The sequence below is a fragment of the Triticum aestivum genome, chromosome 2D (assembly GCF_018294505.1).
Source record: "Triticum aestivum cultivar Chinese Spring chromosome 2D, IWGSC CS RefSeq v2.1, whole genome shotgun sequence".
Classification (NCBI taxonomy): domain Eukaryota; kingdom Viridiplantae; phylum Streptophyta; class Magnoliopsida; order Poales; family Poaceae; genus Triticum; species Triticum aestivum.
The window spans coordinates 190754579-190769043 of NC_057799.1; positions in this window are offsets into that span (position 1 = coordinate 190754579).

Below are 14465 nucleotides of genomic sequence, written 5' to 3' on the forward strand. Positions count from 1 at the left end.
TTAACTACCTTCCATCTTCTCTTATCCTCTCCGACTCTTATCTCCCTGAACTCCATGTTGCAAGTCATATATAATCAACACCGGCACACGCCACCACGACCTTGTGCTGTGCCATCTCCCCAACCTGCATGACACCTGCCGCTGCTCCGCCTCCATATGGGCCTCCAGCTGCTTCCCTCCCTCCACGCCTATCGCTGCTCTGCTTCCTCACCCATGACCCCTCTCTCATGCCACAACTGATGAAATATATACATGCTGGATTTCAGCACAAGCACAGAATGTGGATCAATTACAACAATCAATCAGCAAACTTACTTTTGTTTTCAGAGAGGGCGCATATTTTTTTCTATGAGTTATATCATCAAATAAAACTTTAATGTTGCTCCGTTTGTGGTAATTATACCCATCTTTTGTCTGATATTTTAGAATGCTCACAGTCCAAGTTTTAAAAGTCACCATCAATATATTAAAAAATGTATGGACTTTCCATGTGAAAACTAAATACTATAGTATAAAAGAGTACCAAGACCATCCACTCAAATTTCCTGTGTTGGTCGCACTACAGTACTTATCAATAAACTGCTGCTCCAATCCTTATATTTTATGAACATGTGCACAACAATTCTTAAAAGAATTACCGCTAATAGTTTAAAACTGTATACATTGCGAAAACTAATAATTACTACCTCCATCTCTATTTACATGGCACCCTCGGGTTTTGTGTCTGAAATTGACCAATAATAGATGATTCACATGTTAGAAAAATATATACCACCGGAAACTATTTTATAATAGAAATTCAATGGTGTATTTTTTACGAGCTAACCCACATTTAGTTTGTCAAATGTTGAACCCGAAAATATGCGGGGTCATGTAAACAAAGGAAAAATGAGTAGATTTAATGGTGGAAAAAATATTCATGTTTGCAAGAGACTTACAGTCTGTAATTCTCATTGAATCAGGTGAATCTATACTCCAAGCCAATCATAAAATGTTGCATGGAGTAGTGCCACACCAAATACAACCATGCTATCGCTGAGAAATCACCTGCACGAACACCAATACGTTTTGACAAATTACTCATTATTTCAAATCGTAGAAGGGTGAAACGCTTGAAAGACAAACACCATATATGGCAAATAAACCTTCAACGCTTCCGTTGCAGACCCCCAAGTAGTACTTGAAACTAACATTTGCACATACCCCATCGCACATCGCAACAAATCCTGCTAGTCCAGAACACAAAAGCTCCAAGAGGAAAGGCAAAAAAAAATTGCGAAAGGGGTGTGAATTTATTCCTCTGAAATGGTGTTACAGTCTGCTAGTACCAAGTTGGAGACACTGTCTGGAACACGGCGGAACCAAAAAGCGGTGCAACCTCCAGATCTACCAATATTAGCTAAACTATGAGCAACACTACTTTGATGCAATGTTTTAAATAGCCGGCTATAGCTCCGCTATAGCCCGCTATATAGCCTTTTCAGCAAGGTGCCGCTAAATGATCCTATGTACAAATAGCCCGCTATAGCCTGCTATAGCCCGTCATAGCTCCGCTATAGCTGATTTTCAGCTCCGCCGCTATTTGGCAATAGCCCGCTATTTAAAACATTGCTTTGATGACGATCAATCTTCTGCGGAATAAAATCACGAGGTTCCAGTAGCTTCTTGACTTCCATTATAAGGTATCCAAAGGCAGATTTGTTTAGAAATTCATCCATCACCGCAGCAATTACAACAACATTGTCAGATTGAATTACCATGTGTAGCTCTGACTGTTGCAAACTAAAAGAGACACCCTCCAACATTGCACTGATTTCAGCTTCCAACGCACTCTGACAGTGGAATAGGTGTCTGTATGCCGAGAATATGACCTCTCCATCCGAATTTCACAAAACCATACCTAAACCTGCCGATCCAGTGTCCTTGACAAAGGACCATCCACCGATAGCGCAACCCAGCCAGGCGGGGGCTTTGGCCATGGCTTTACTTGCTTCACCACTGTAGCTGAACAACAAGGCTCTTCGATGGTCATTTTCCCTTTAATAATGTCCTCTATTCCATACTTCTGTGCCTGAGTATATGAGCTTAAGTAGCTGCACAAGAAAATTCTTGATATTTCTGTAGGTGGTGCCGACTTGCCGCGAAGTGCTTCGTTCCGTAAACTTCATATCCGCCATAGAAGCATGATTATCATTTCTCTAACTTCTTCTTTCTGGACTGATAGAATACTGAACATCCATTCTTGGCCTATCTCCAACATCAATTCCTTTGCCTGCAGAGGCCAAACCTGGCGCATCTCATCCCACAACTCCCCCGACCTGGGGCAGGTGATCAAAGCATGAAACGAACTGTCATTTGCCTCCCCACACAGTCGACAGGTAGCAGAGACATGGATATGGTGGTGTGCTTTGCATGCATTAGTAGGCAGTGCATCAACAATCACAAGCCATGCAAAATGTCTCATCTTGCTCGGAACTTTGGCCTGCCATACAAGATTCCAGTGCGGACGATCTCCCTCGGGGCGAGAGCTGCATGCCCCCGCTTGATAACCCACAAGTATAGGGGATCGCAACAGTTTTCGAGGGTAGAGTATTCAACCCAAATTTATAGGTTCGACACAAGGGGAGCCAAAGAATATTTGAAGGTATTAGCAGTTGAGTTGTCAATTCAACCACACCTGGAGATTAATTATCTGCAGCAATGTGATCAGTAGCAAAGTAATACGATAGTTTTGATAGTAGTGACAGCAGCAACAGTAACAGTGACAGTGATAGCAGTAATTTTGTAGCAAGTGTAACAGTGGTGATAGCAGTAGTAACTTAGCAAGAACAATATAAGATAAATTCATAGGCATTGGATCGGTGACTTGTTGGATGATATTCATGATGAGACAGTTATAACCTAGGGCGATACGACACTAGCTCCAGTTCATCAATATAATGTAGGCATGTGTTCCGTAAATAGTCATACGTGCTTATGGAAAGAACTTGCATGACATCTTTTGTCCTACCCTCCCTTGGCTGCGGGGTCCATATTGGAAACTAAGGGATATTAAGGCCTCTTTTAATAGAGAACCAGAACAAAGCATTAACACATAGTGAATACATGAACTCCTCAAACTACGATCATCACCGGGAGTGGTCTCGACTATTATCACTCCGGGGTTGCCGGATCATAACACGTAGTAGGTGACTATAACTTGCAAGATTGGATCTAGAACATGGATATAATTGTGATAACATAAACGGTCCAGATCTGAGTTCATGGCACCCGGGCCCAAAGTGACAGGCATTAAGCATGGCAAAGTCATAGCAACATCAATCTTAGAACATAGTGGCTACTAGGGATCAAGCCCTAACAAAATTAACTCAATTACATGATGAATCTCATCCAACTCCTCACCGACCAGCGAGCCTACGAAGGAATTACTCACTCCCGGTGGGGAGCATCATGGAATTGGCGATGGAGAAGGGTTGGTGATGACGAAGAATGAAGATTCCCCTCTCTGGAGCCCCAAACAGACTCCAAATTTGGCCTCGCGATGAAGAATAGGAGGTGACGGCGGCTCCGTCTCGTGGATCGTGATAATTCTTTCTCCCTAGTTTTTTCTAGAAAAATAGGATTTTATAGCGTCGGTTTCAGGGTCTGCGGGGCCACCAGGTGGGGACAACCCACCTGGGCGCGCCAGGAGGGGGCGCGCCCTGGTGGGTTGTGCCCACCCAGGTGCCCCCCTCCGGTAGGTCTTGGCTCCAGAAATTCTTATTTATTGTATAAAAATCCTCGCAAAGTTCCGTTCCATTCCAAGAACTATTTCTGCACAAAAACAACACCATGGTAGTTCTGCTGAAAACAGCATCAGTCCGGGGTTAGTTTCATTCAAATCATGCAAATTAGAGTCCAAAACAAGAGGAAAAGTGTTAGGAAAAGTAGATACGTTGGAGACGTATCAACTCCTCCAAGCTTAAACCTTTGCTTGTCCTCAAGCAATTCAGTTGATAAACTGAAAGTGAAAAACAAAAACTTTTACGAACTCTTTTGCTCTTGTTTGCATAAATAAGCTTAAACAACACCCAGGTTTTCAGCCAACATTATAACTAACCATGCCGACAATAACTCTTAAAAAAATATATTAACTCATATCAATGACATAATCAGCTAGCGAGCAATAATAAGATATCTCAGACATCAACATGTTGTCAAAACAACCATGATATAATATGACAATAGTGGTATCTCGCTAGCCCTTTCTGAGACCGCAAAACATAAATGCGGAGCACCTCCAAAGTTCAAGCAGCGACAAAACATTGTAATTCATGGTAGAAAAGATCCAGTCATGATGCACCCAACATTAGCTACACACAATGCATAAGTCATGACAGTTGTGCTCTCAGGTTCTGGCGCTTGTTTTAGATGGTGTGATAACCCACAAGTATAGGGGATCACAACAGTTTTCGAGGGTAGAGTATTCAACCCAAATTTATTGATTCGACACAAGGGGAGCCAAAGAATATTCTCAAGTATTAGCAGTTGAGTTGTCAATTCAACCACACCTGGATAACTTAATATCTGCAGCAAAGTATTTAGTAGCAAAGTAATATGGAAGTAACGGTAACGGTAGCAAAAGTAATATTTTTGGGTTTTGTAGTGATTGTAACAGTAGCAACGGAAAAGTAAATAAGCGAAGAACAATATGTGAAAAGCTCATAGGCATTGGATCGGTGATGGAGAATTATGTCGGATGCGGTTCATCATGTAACAGTCATAACATAGGGTGACACAGAACTAGCTCCAATTCATCAATGTAATGTAGGCATGTATTCCGAATATAGTCATACGTGCTTATGGAAAAGAACTTGCATGACATCTTTTGTCCTACCCTCCCGTGGCAGCGGGGTCCTAGCGGAAACTAAGGGATATTAAGGCCTCCTTTTATAGAGTACCAGACCAAAGCATTAACACATAGTGAATACATGAACTCCTCAAACTACGGTCATCACCGGGAGTGGTCCCGATTATTGTCACTTCGGGGTTGCCGGATCATAACGCATAGTAGGTGACTATAGACTTGCAAGATAGGATCAAGAACTCACATATATTCATGAAAACATAATAGGTTCAGATCTGAAATCATGGCACTCGGGCCCTAGTGACAAGCATTAAGCATAGCAAAGTCATAGCAACATCAGTCTCAAGAACATAGTGGATACTAGGGATCAAACCCTAACAAAACTAACTCGATTACATGATAAATCTCATCCAACCCATCACCGTCCAGCAAGCCTACGATGGAATTACTCACGCACGGCGGTGAGCATCATGAAATTGGTGATCGAGGATGGTTGATGATGACGACGGTGACGGATTCCCCTCTCCGGAGCCCCGAACGGACTCCAGATCAGCCCTCCCGAGAGAGTTTAGGGCTTGGCGGCGGCTCCGTATCATAAAACGCGATGAATCTTTCTCTCTAATTTTTTTCTCCCCGAACATGAATATATAGAGTTGGAGTTGAGGTCGGTGGAGCTCCAGGGGGCCCACGAGGCAGGGGGCACGCCCCCCACCCTCGTGGAAAGGGTGTGGGGCCCCTGGCCTTGATTCTTTTGCTAGTATTTTTTATTATTTTCAAAAATAATCTCCGTGAAGTTTCAGGTCATTCCGAGAACTTTTGTTTCTGCATAAAGATAACACCATGGCAATTCTGCTGAAAACAACATCAGTCCGGGTTAGTTCCATTCAAATCATGCAAGCTAGAGTCCAAAACAAGGGCAAAAGTGTTTGGAAAAGTAGATACGACGGAGATGTATCATGGTGATGACACAACATAAAAGTAAATAGATAGTCCCTTCACAGAGGGAAGCAGTGATTTGCAGAGGTGCCAGAGCTCAAGTTTTTAAAGAGAGGTAAATGATATTTTGATACATGCACCCTTATCATTTACTTCACGACCATCAGTTATCAATATTTTCCATGCGAAGCACGCTAGTGGCAGTTCCCAAGCGATAAAAGTAAAGGTTTTGACTCCATTGGGAGTTTTTGTTTGATTATTTGAGAGATCATTTCTTTTGCGGTTTGGGACTGGGCATCCCTATTACCGCACTTTTCTCATGCGATGGCGAGTGAATAAACACTCGACCTAAGAATAACCCGCTTAGCATGGAAGATATCGACCACCTGCTGTCGTTCCATGAACGATCCATGCACACAAAAAGGATAATTATTAGAAGTTTTTAGAGGTGGCACATGCAAATTTACTTAGGACGGCAGGGTAATACCGTATATAGGTAGGTATGGTGGACTCATCTGGAATAACTTTGGGTTCAAGGTTTTTGATGTACAAGCAGAATTCCCACTTAGTACAGGCAAAGGCTAGCAATTAGATTGAGAAGCGGCCAGCTAGAGAGCAACAACGGTCATAAACATGCATTATGCATAAGTAACATTGGACACTAGCACGAGTAGGAGATGAACACCATGAACATAAATATGATAGAGGCTATGTTGGTTTTGATTCAACTACATGCATGAACATGTGCCAAGTCAAGCCACTCGAACATTCAGAGGAGGATACCATATCATCATACTACATCACAATCATTTTAACGCTATGTTGATATCCAAGATAAATCATTATCCACTCCCATCTACTTATGCATGGCATGAGAAACTATAATCTCTAATTGTCATTGTAAACATGTTTAATCATAATGGGTTGAATCATGGATACCAGGTTAAACATATTTACACAAACAGAATAAGTCGAGTTCATACCCGTTTCTCTCTGCCACGACCAGTTTATCGAATGTCGTCATTATTGCCTTTCACTTGCATGACCGAACGATATGAAAATAATAATAGTGCAAGAGTGCCATGGACTAAGCTGGAATCTGCAAACATTTTATTCAACAGGAGAAGACAAGGTAAAATGGGCTCTTTATTATATCAATAGTTACTCTTATGAGAGCCACTCAACATTTTCATGGTGGTCTTCTCCTTGGTATGGCTCAAATAAAAAGAAAAGAAATTCAGAGAAACACACTGAAATATTTTTGGCGTTTTTGGTTTTCTTGAACAAGCAAATAAAAGGGAAAAGCAAAAGCGAGAAAAACTATTTACACGGGAAAGCTCCCAACAAGCAAAATAAGAAGAAGGAAATCTTTTTGGGTTTTCTTTTTAATATTACAACTAAGCATGTATAGAAAGTAAACTAACTACAACTATTTTTTTCTCAAGTTTTTCAAACACACAAGCAGTAAGCAAGAAAATAAATCTAAGCATGGATGATACAATGAAAAAGTGTGAACACCGACAACTGGAATGAAATGTGTGAACATGAATGTAATGTCGGTGAGAAACACGTACTCTCCCAAGCTTAGGATTTTGGCCTAACATGGTAATCAATCAGTAGCCTGGATAGTAGTTGGCGTGGTAGCTCACGGAGGCTCTCGGTGCGGATGCCTCGGCCTGCCGTGCTGCCTCCACTGCTGCGTTGTGAGCTCGGGCCTCGCTCTCAAGAACAAAATATCTTCCTTTGCTGTGATAGTCAAAAAGAGCAGGCGTAGGCAAATATGTGTGCACAACAGATGTTTGGTTAAACAACAGATTGTAAGTGAAGTTATGAATCTTTCCTTTAAGGGTCTTATGATATTTTAAGGTGTCAAAATCTAAATATTGCATGGGTAGGATAGGATCAAAGGGCAAAGGTGAAACACCCAGCCCTCATGCTAAATGCGTGGCATATATTCCACCATAGAAATAGCCACTGTTAGCATTGTGCTGAAGTCTGCATGCAACAATCGCTCCAAGGTTATAATTCCTTTCATCGGTGAGAGCAGTGCGTATGAGGCTCAAGTCTGGAGCATAAAGTGTACTACAATTTTGCTTGCCTACTACACATTTCCCATTAAATAATGCAAATTACTGAATTGTGGGAAAATGAATGCTCTTTATTCTACCTTGTGTCACTCCCCTCGTCTCACCGCAGCAAAGACTAGTCAAGAATGATTGGTACTCAGCTCTTGGCGGTTCGTCAAGCGAACCCCAGAACGGGAGTTTGCAGTGGTAAGCAAAATTCTTAAGTGAGGTGGTAAATGGATTATCATAGAAGCATAAACGACACCCTAGACTCACAGGGATGGAATTTAAATCCTTTGACAAACGATTCAGTAAGAATGTGGCGTTGTTCGCACTTATTTGAAATGTAGGGACCGAGACCGGCATTGTGAACATATTGCTCAAATTCCTCCTTAATGCCCACACGCATCATATAGTCATCGCAAGGCCATAAGCATGTTTTGGTGGCGGCATCTCGTGTGGAACTTTCACTTGGTTCAACATAAGACCGGCGAGTGGAGCTGTCACTAGAAGATGCCCCCAAGGATCTCCTCCTCGAAGAACTTCTTCCAAATAGGTTCATCATGTACGCGTACAATTTTCTGAAAATTTTTGGGTGACAAAAATTCATCAACAGAACTTTATAAGATTGATAGCAACTACTCATAGGGATACATAGAGGCCATAGCAAGCATTCAAACTATTTAGAACTCTAAGAATTCAACATGCAAGCTCATCTACAACAGCACCAAGAGTAGCTAATTATTCAAAATATAAACAACTAAAACAAAAACTAATTGGACAAACGGTGGAGTCACATACCAAGTAACAATCCCCCGAAACAGTTCGGAAACGGAGCTTCGAGCAAAGAGATCGAAATCCACGGGTTTGAGAGTAAGAACACGGGAGAGAGAGCAATGGAGAATTTTTCCTGGAGGTAAGTGATGATGTGGTGTGAAGGGATAAGTGAGGGGGCCCACGTGGGGACCACAACCCACCAGGACGCGCCCAGGTGAGTTGTGCCCACCTGGTGCACCTCCCTCTGATATTATTTGCACCAGAAATTCTTAAATATTCAAAAAAAAGTCGCATTAAATTTTCAGGGCATTATGAGAACTTTTTTTGGGGTCATTTTTTATTGCAGGGAAATTCAGAAAACAGACAAAACATGTCATTTTATTTTATTTAACTAATAAAAACAGAAAACAAAAAGTAGGGACAGAAGGTAGTGCTTACTAAATTCATGAACTTCATACTGCTCAAAAATGATTCATTAATAAGGTTGATGAGGTCTTATTAACAACCACTTTTGATTAGCATGAAACCGAAGAACTTTCGTAAATCACTAAGTTACCTCAACAGGGATATGGATGTCCCCAACAATAAGCATTTCATATTTCTTTTTGGTAGTAGGTAGAGGTATTTGAAAACTTCCAATAGTGATTGTCGGAGATTTTTCAATAACATTAATACCATTCACTTGGAATTGTTTCTTAGGAAAGTGCACCGTATGCTCATTACCATTGATATGAAAAGTGACCTTGCTTTTATTGCAATCAATAACAGCCCCTGCAGTATTTAAGAAGGGTCTACCAAGGATAATTGACATGTTGTCGTCCTCGGGCATCTCAAGTATAACAAAGTCAGTCAAAATAGTAATATTAGCAACAACGACGGGCACATCCCCACAGATACCGATAGGTATGGCAGTTGATTTGTCAGCCATTTGCAAATATATCTCAGTAGGTGTGAGTTTATTCAAATCAAGTCTTTTATATAAAGAGAAAGGCATAACACTAACACCAGCTCCTAAATCACATAAAGTAGTTTTCACATAATTCTTTTTGATAGAGCAAGGTTTAGTTGGTATTCCCGGATCTCCAAGTTTTCTAGGTACTCCATCTTTAAAAAGTATAATTAGCAAGCATAGTGGAGATTTCAGCTTCCGGTATTTTTCTCTTATTAGTGGTGATGTCTTTCATATACTTTGCATAAGGAGGCATTTTCAAAATATCAGTCAAGCGAGTACGCAAAAAGACTAGCCTCAGCATCTCAGCAAAGCGTTCAAATTCTTCATCATCTTTCTTTTTAGTTGACTTAGGTGGAAAAGGCATTGGTTTTTGAACCCACGGTTCTCTTTCTTTACCGTGTTTTCTAGCCACAAAATCTCTTTTATCATATCTTTTATTCTTAGGTTGTGGGTTATCAAGATCAACAGGTGGTTCTATCTCAACATCATTATATGTTTTTTTTCATTATTTGGTTGAGCATCTTCATGAACCTCATCATTATCTTTTCCATTATCACTAGGTGGATGTTCATTACCAGATTGAGTTTCAGCATCAGAGATAGAAGTTTCATTATCATTATCAGGAGGTTTCTCTACTTCAGGTTCACTAGAAGTATGCAAAGTCCTATCATTTTTCTTCTTCTTTTTATTTTTAGAAGGACTAGGTGCACTAGTGTTATTTCTTTGTGAATCTTGTTCAATTATTTTTGGGTGTCCCTCAGGATAAAGTGGTTCCTGAGTCATTTTACCTCCTCTAGTTGCAACTCTAACAACAAAGTCATGTATATTATTATTCATTTCATCAAGCATTTCTCTTTGAGATTTAGCAACTCGTTCTAACCGAGTTTGAACCATAGAAGCATGCTTTCCAACACCTCTAACATCATTTGAGATTCTAAATAACAAGTCACTCAAGCGAGCAATCATATTAGAATTGTATTTCAATTGTTTCATAACATTTGCATTGAAGTGGTCTTGTTTTCTAATGTAGTTTTCAAACTCATAAAGGCATTGGCTAGGGTGCATATTGTGAGGATTGTCATTATCATTGAACTTCATTAAATAATTTACCTCTACCACCTTAGGTGGTGGTGGTGTATTAAGCCCATGTATTTCTTCAATAGGAGGTAAAATTTTAACATCCTCAGCTTTAATACCTTTTTCCTTCATAGATTTCTTTGCCTCTTGCATATCTTCAGGACTGAGATATAATATACCCCTCTTCTTCGGAGTGGGTTTAGCCGGTGGTTCAGGAAGAGTCCAATCATCATAATTTTTCAATATATTATTCAATAATTCTTCAGCTTTCCCAATAGTTCATTCCCTGAAAACACAACCAGCACAACTATCTAGGAAGTCCCTAGAAGCATCAGTTAGTCCATTATAGAAGATATCAAGTATTTCGTTTTTCTTAAGAGGATGATCAGGCAAAGCATTAAGTAATTGGCAAAGCCTCCCCCAAGCTTGTGGGATACTCTCTTCTTTAATTTGAACAAAGTTAAATATTTCCTATAAGGCAACTTGTTTCTTATGAGCAGGCAAATATTTTTCAGAGAAGTAATAAATCATATCCTGGGGACTACACACACAACCATGAGTAAGAGTATTGTACCAAGCTTTAGCATCACCCTTTAATGAGAACGAAAATAATTTGAGAATAAAGTAATAGCGAGTTTTCTCATCATGAGTAAAAAGGGTGGCTATGTCATTCAACTTAGTAAGATGTGCCACAACAGTTTCAGTTTCATAAGCATGGAAAGGATCAGATTCAACCAAAGTAATTAACTCTGGGTCGACAGAGAATTCATAATCCTTATCATCAATAAAGATAGGTGAAGTAGCAAATTTAGGATCACATTTCATTCTAGCATTCATAGATTTTTCTTTATACTTGCATATGTTGGGGAACGTAGTAATTTCAAAAAAATTCCTACGCACACGCAAGATCATGGTGATGCATAGAAACGAGAGGGGAGAGTGTCGTCCACGTACCCTCATAGACCGTAAGCGGAAGCGTTATGACAACGCGATTGATGTAGTCGTACGTCTTCACGATCGACCGATCCTAGTACCGAACGTACGACACCTCCGCGATCTGCACACGTTCAACTCGGTGATGTCCCACGAACTCACGATCCAGTAGAGCTTCGTGGGAGAGTTCCGTCAGCATGACGACGTGATGACGGTGATGATGAAGTTACCGACGCAGGGCTTCGCCTAAGCACCGCTACGATATGACCGAGGTGGAATATGGTGGAGGGGGGCACCGCACACGGCTTGGAACAATCAACTTGTGTGTCTATGGGGTGCCCCCTTCCCCCATATATAAAGGAGTGGAGGGGGGAGGCCGGCCCTCTACTATGGCGCGCCCTGGGGAGTCTTACTCCCACCGGGAGTAGGATTCCCCCCCTTCCAAGTAGTAGGAGTAGGAGAAAAGGAGGGGAAGAGAGAAGAGAAGGAAGGAGGGGGCGCCGCCCCTCCCCCTAGTCCAATTCGAACTAGGCCTTGGGGGGGCGCCCGGCCTGCCCTAGGCAGCTCCTCTCTCTCTCCCCCTAAAGCCCAATAAGGCCCATATACTCCCCGGCGAATTCCCGTAACTCTCCGGTACTCCGATAAATACCCGAACCACTCAGAACCTTTCCGATGTCCAAATATAGCCTTCCAAAATATCAATCTTTACGTCTCGAACATTTCGAGACTCCTCGTCATGTCCCTGATCTCATCCGGGACTCCGAACAACCTTCGGTACATCAAAACACATAAACTCATAATACCGATCGTCACCGAACGTTAAGCGTGCAGACCCTACGGGTTCGAGAACTATGTAGACATGACCGAGACTCATCTCCAGTCAATAACCAACAGCAGAACCTGGATGCTCATATTGTCTCCTACATATTCTACGAAGATCTTTATCGGTCAAACCGCATAACAACATACGTTGTTCCCTTTGTCATCGGTATGTTACTTTCCCGAGATCCGATCGTCGGTATCTCAATACCTAGTTCAATCTCGTTACCGGCAAGTCTCTTTACTCATTCTGTAATGCATCATCCCGCAACTAACTCATTAGTTACATTGCTTGCAAGGCTTATAGTGATGTGCATTACCGAGAGGGCCCAGAGATACCTCTCCGATACTCGGAGTGACAAATCCTAATCTTGATCTATGCCAACCCAACAAACACCTTCGGAGACACCTGTAGAGCATCTTTATAATCACCCAGTTACGTTGTGATGTTTGATAGCACACAAGGTGTTCCTCCGGTATTCGGGAGTTGCATAATCTCATAGTCATAGGAACATGTATAAGTCATGAAGAAAGCAATAGCAACATACTAAACGATTAAGTGCTAAGCTAACGGAATGGGTCAAGTCAATCACATCATTCTCTAATGAAGTGATCCCGTTAATAAAATGACAACTCATGTCTATGGCTAGGAAACTTAACCATCTTTGATTCAACGAGCTAGTCAAGTAGAGGCATACTAGTGACACTCTGTTTGTCTATGTATTCACACATGTACTAAGTTTCCGGTTAATACAATTCTAGCATGAATAAAAAACATTTACATGATATAAGGAAATATAAATAACAACTTTATTATTGCCTCTAGGGCATATTTCCTTCAACATAGTAATTTCTCTAGATCATCTCTATCCCTACAAGCAAGAATATCTCTAGTTGTTTCCTCATTCATAACATAACCTTCTGGTACCTTAGACAATTCATATCTAGGAAGGCTAGTTCTAGCAGGTGTTTCAGGAGTTTCAGTTTCAAGCTCATCATCAGATTCAACAACATCATGTTGTATTACTCTAGCAATTTGTTCATCAAGAAAATCACCAAGTGGCACATCATCATTATCAAGCAAGGTACTAGCATCATCATAAGCATCATTCATAGTAGAAGTAGCATCATCAATAACTTGCGACATATTAGAATTGATAGCATGTGGTGGTGTTGCAAGTTTACGTATAACAGAAGGTGAATCTAAAGCAGAACTGGATGGCAGTTCCTTACCTCCCCTCGTCTTCGAGGGAAATATCTTAGTCTTAGCATCCTTCAGATTCTTCATAGTGATAAATTGATAATAACCCTGAGTGACTCAACAAATATAGCTATGATCCCCGGCAACGGCGCTAGAAAAATGTCTTGATAACCCACAAGTATAGGGGATCGCAACAGTTTTCGAGGATAGAGTATTCAACCCAAATTTATAGATTCGACACATGGGGAGCCAAAGAATATTTGAAGGTATTAGCAGCTGAGTTGTCAATTCAACCACACCTGGAGATAAATTATCTGCAGCAACATGATCAGTAGCAAAGTAATACGATAGTTTTGATAGTAGTGACAACAACAATAGTAACAATAATAGTGATAGCAGTAATTTTGTAGCAAGTGTAACAGTGATGATAGCAGCAGTAACTTAGCAAGAACAATACAACGCACCCGCAGCCACTGACATGTGGCCCAGCGACACACTAGCATGCCACATGGGCACTTGATACGGCGGCATACGTCCAAAGGCACCATATTTGAACGCCCAAACAAGTTACGGCACCATTTTTGTGTATTTTTCAAGTTTAGGCACCAAACTGACCGTGCCGGACAAGTTAGGGCACCTGTAGTGTATTTAACTTTAATTTTTATGAGCTAACCCACGTTTAGTTGGTCACTAGTCAACTGCACGTGCTTTGCACGCTATGCATAGTTATGTACACATCAGCGTGGTTATGCTTATACTCAAAATGCCTTGCACTGTGACTGAAAAACAAGATCATAATTCTGTCTCCTTCTATACGCTGTGATTGTAAAAAGTGCATAGAGAAACAATTACAGGAAC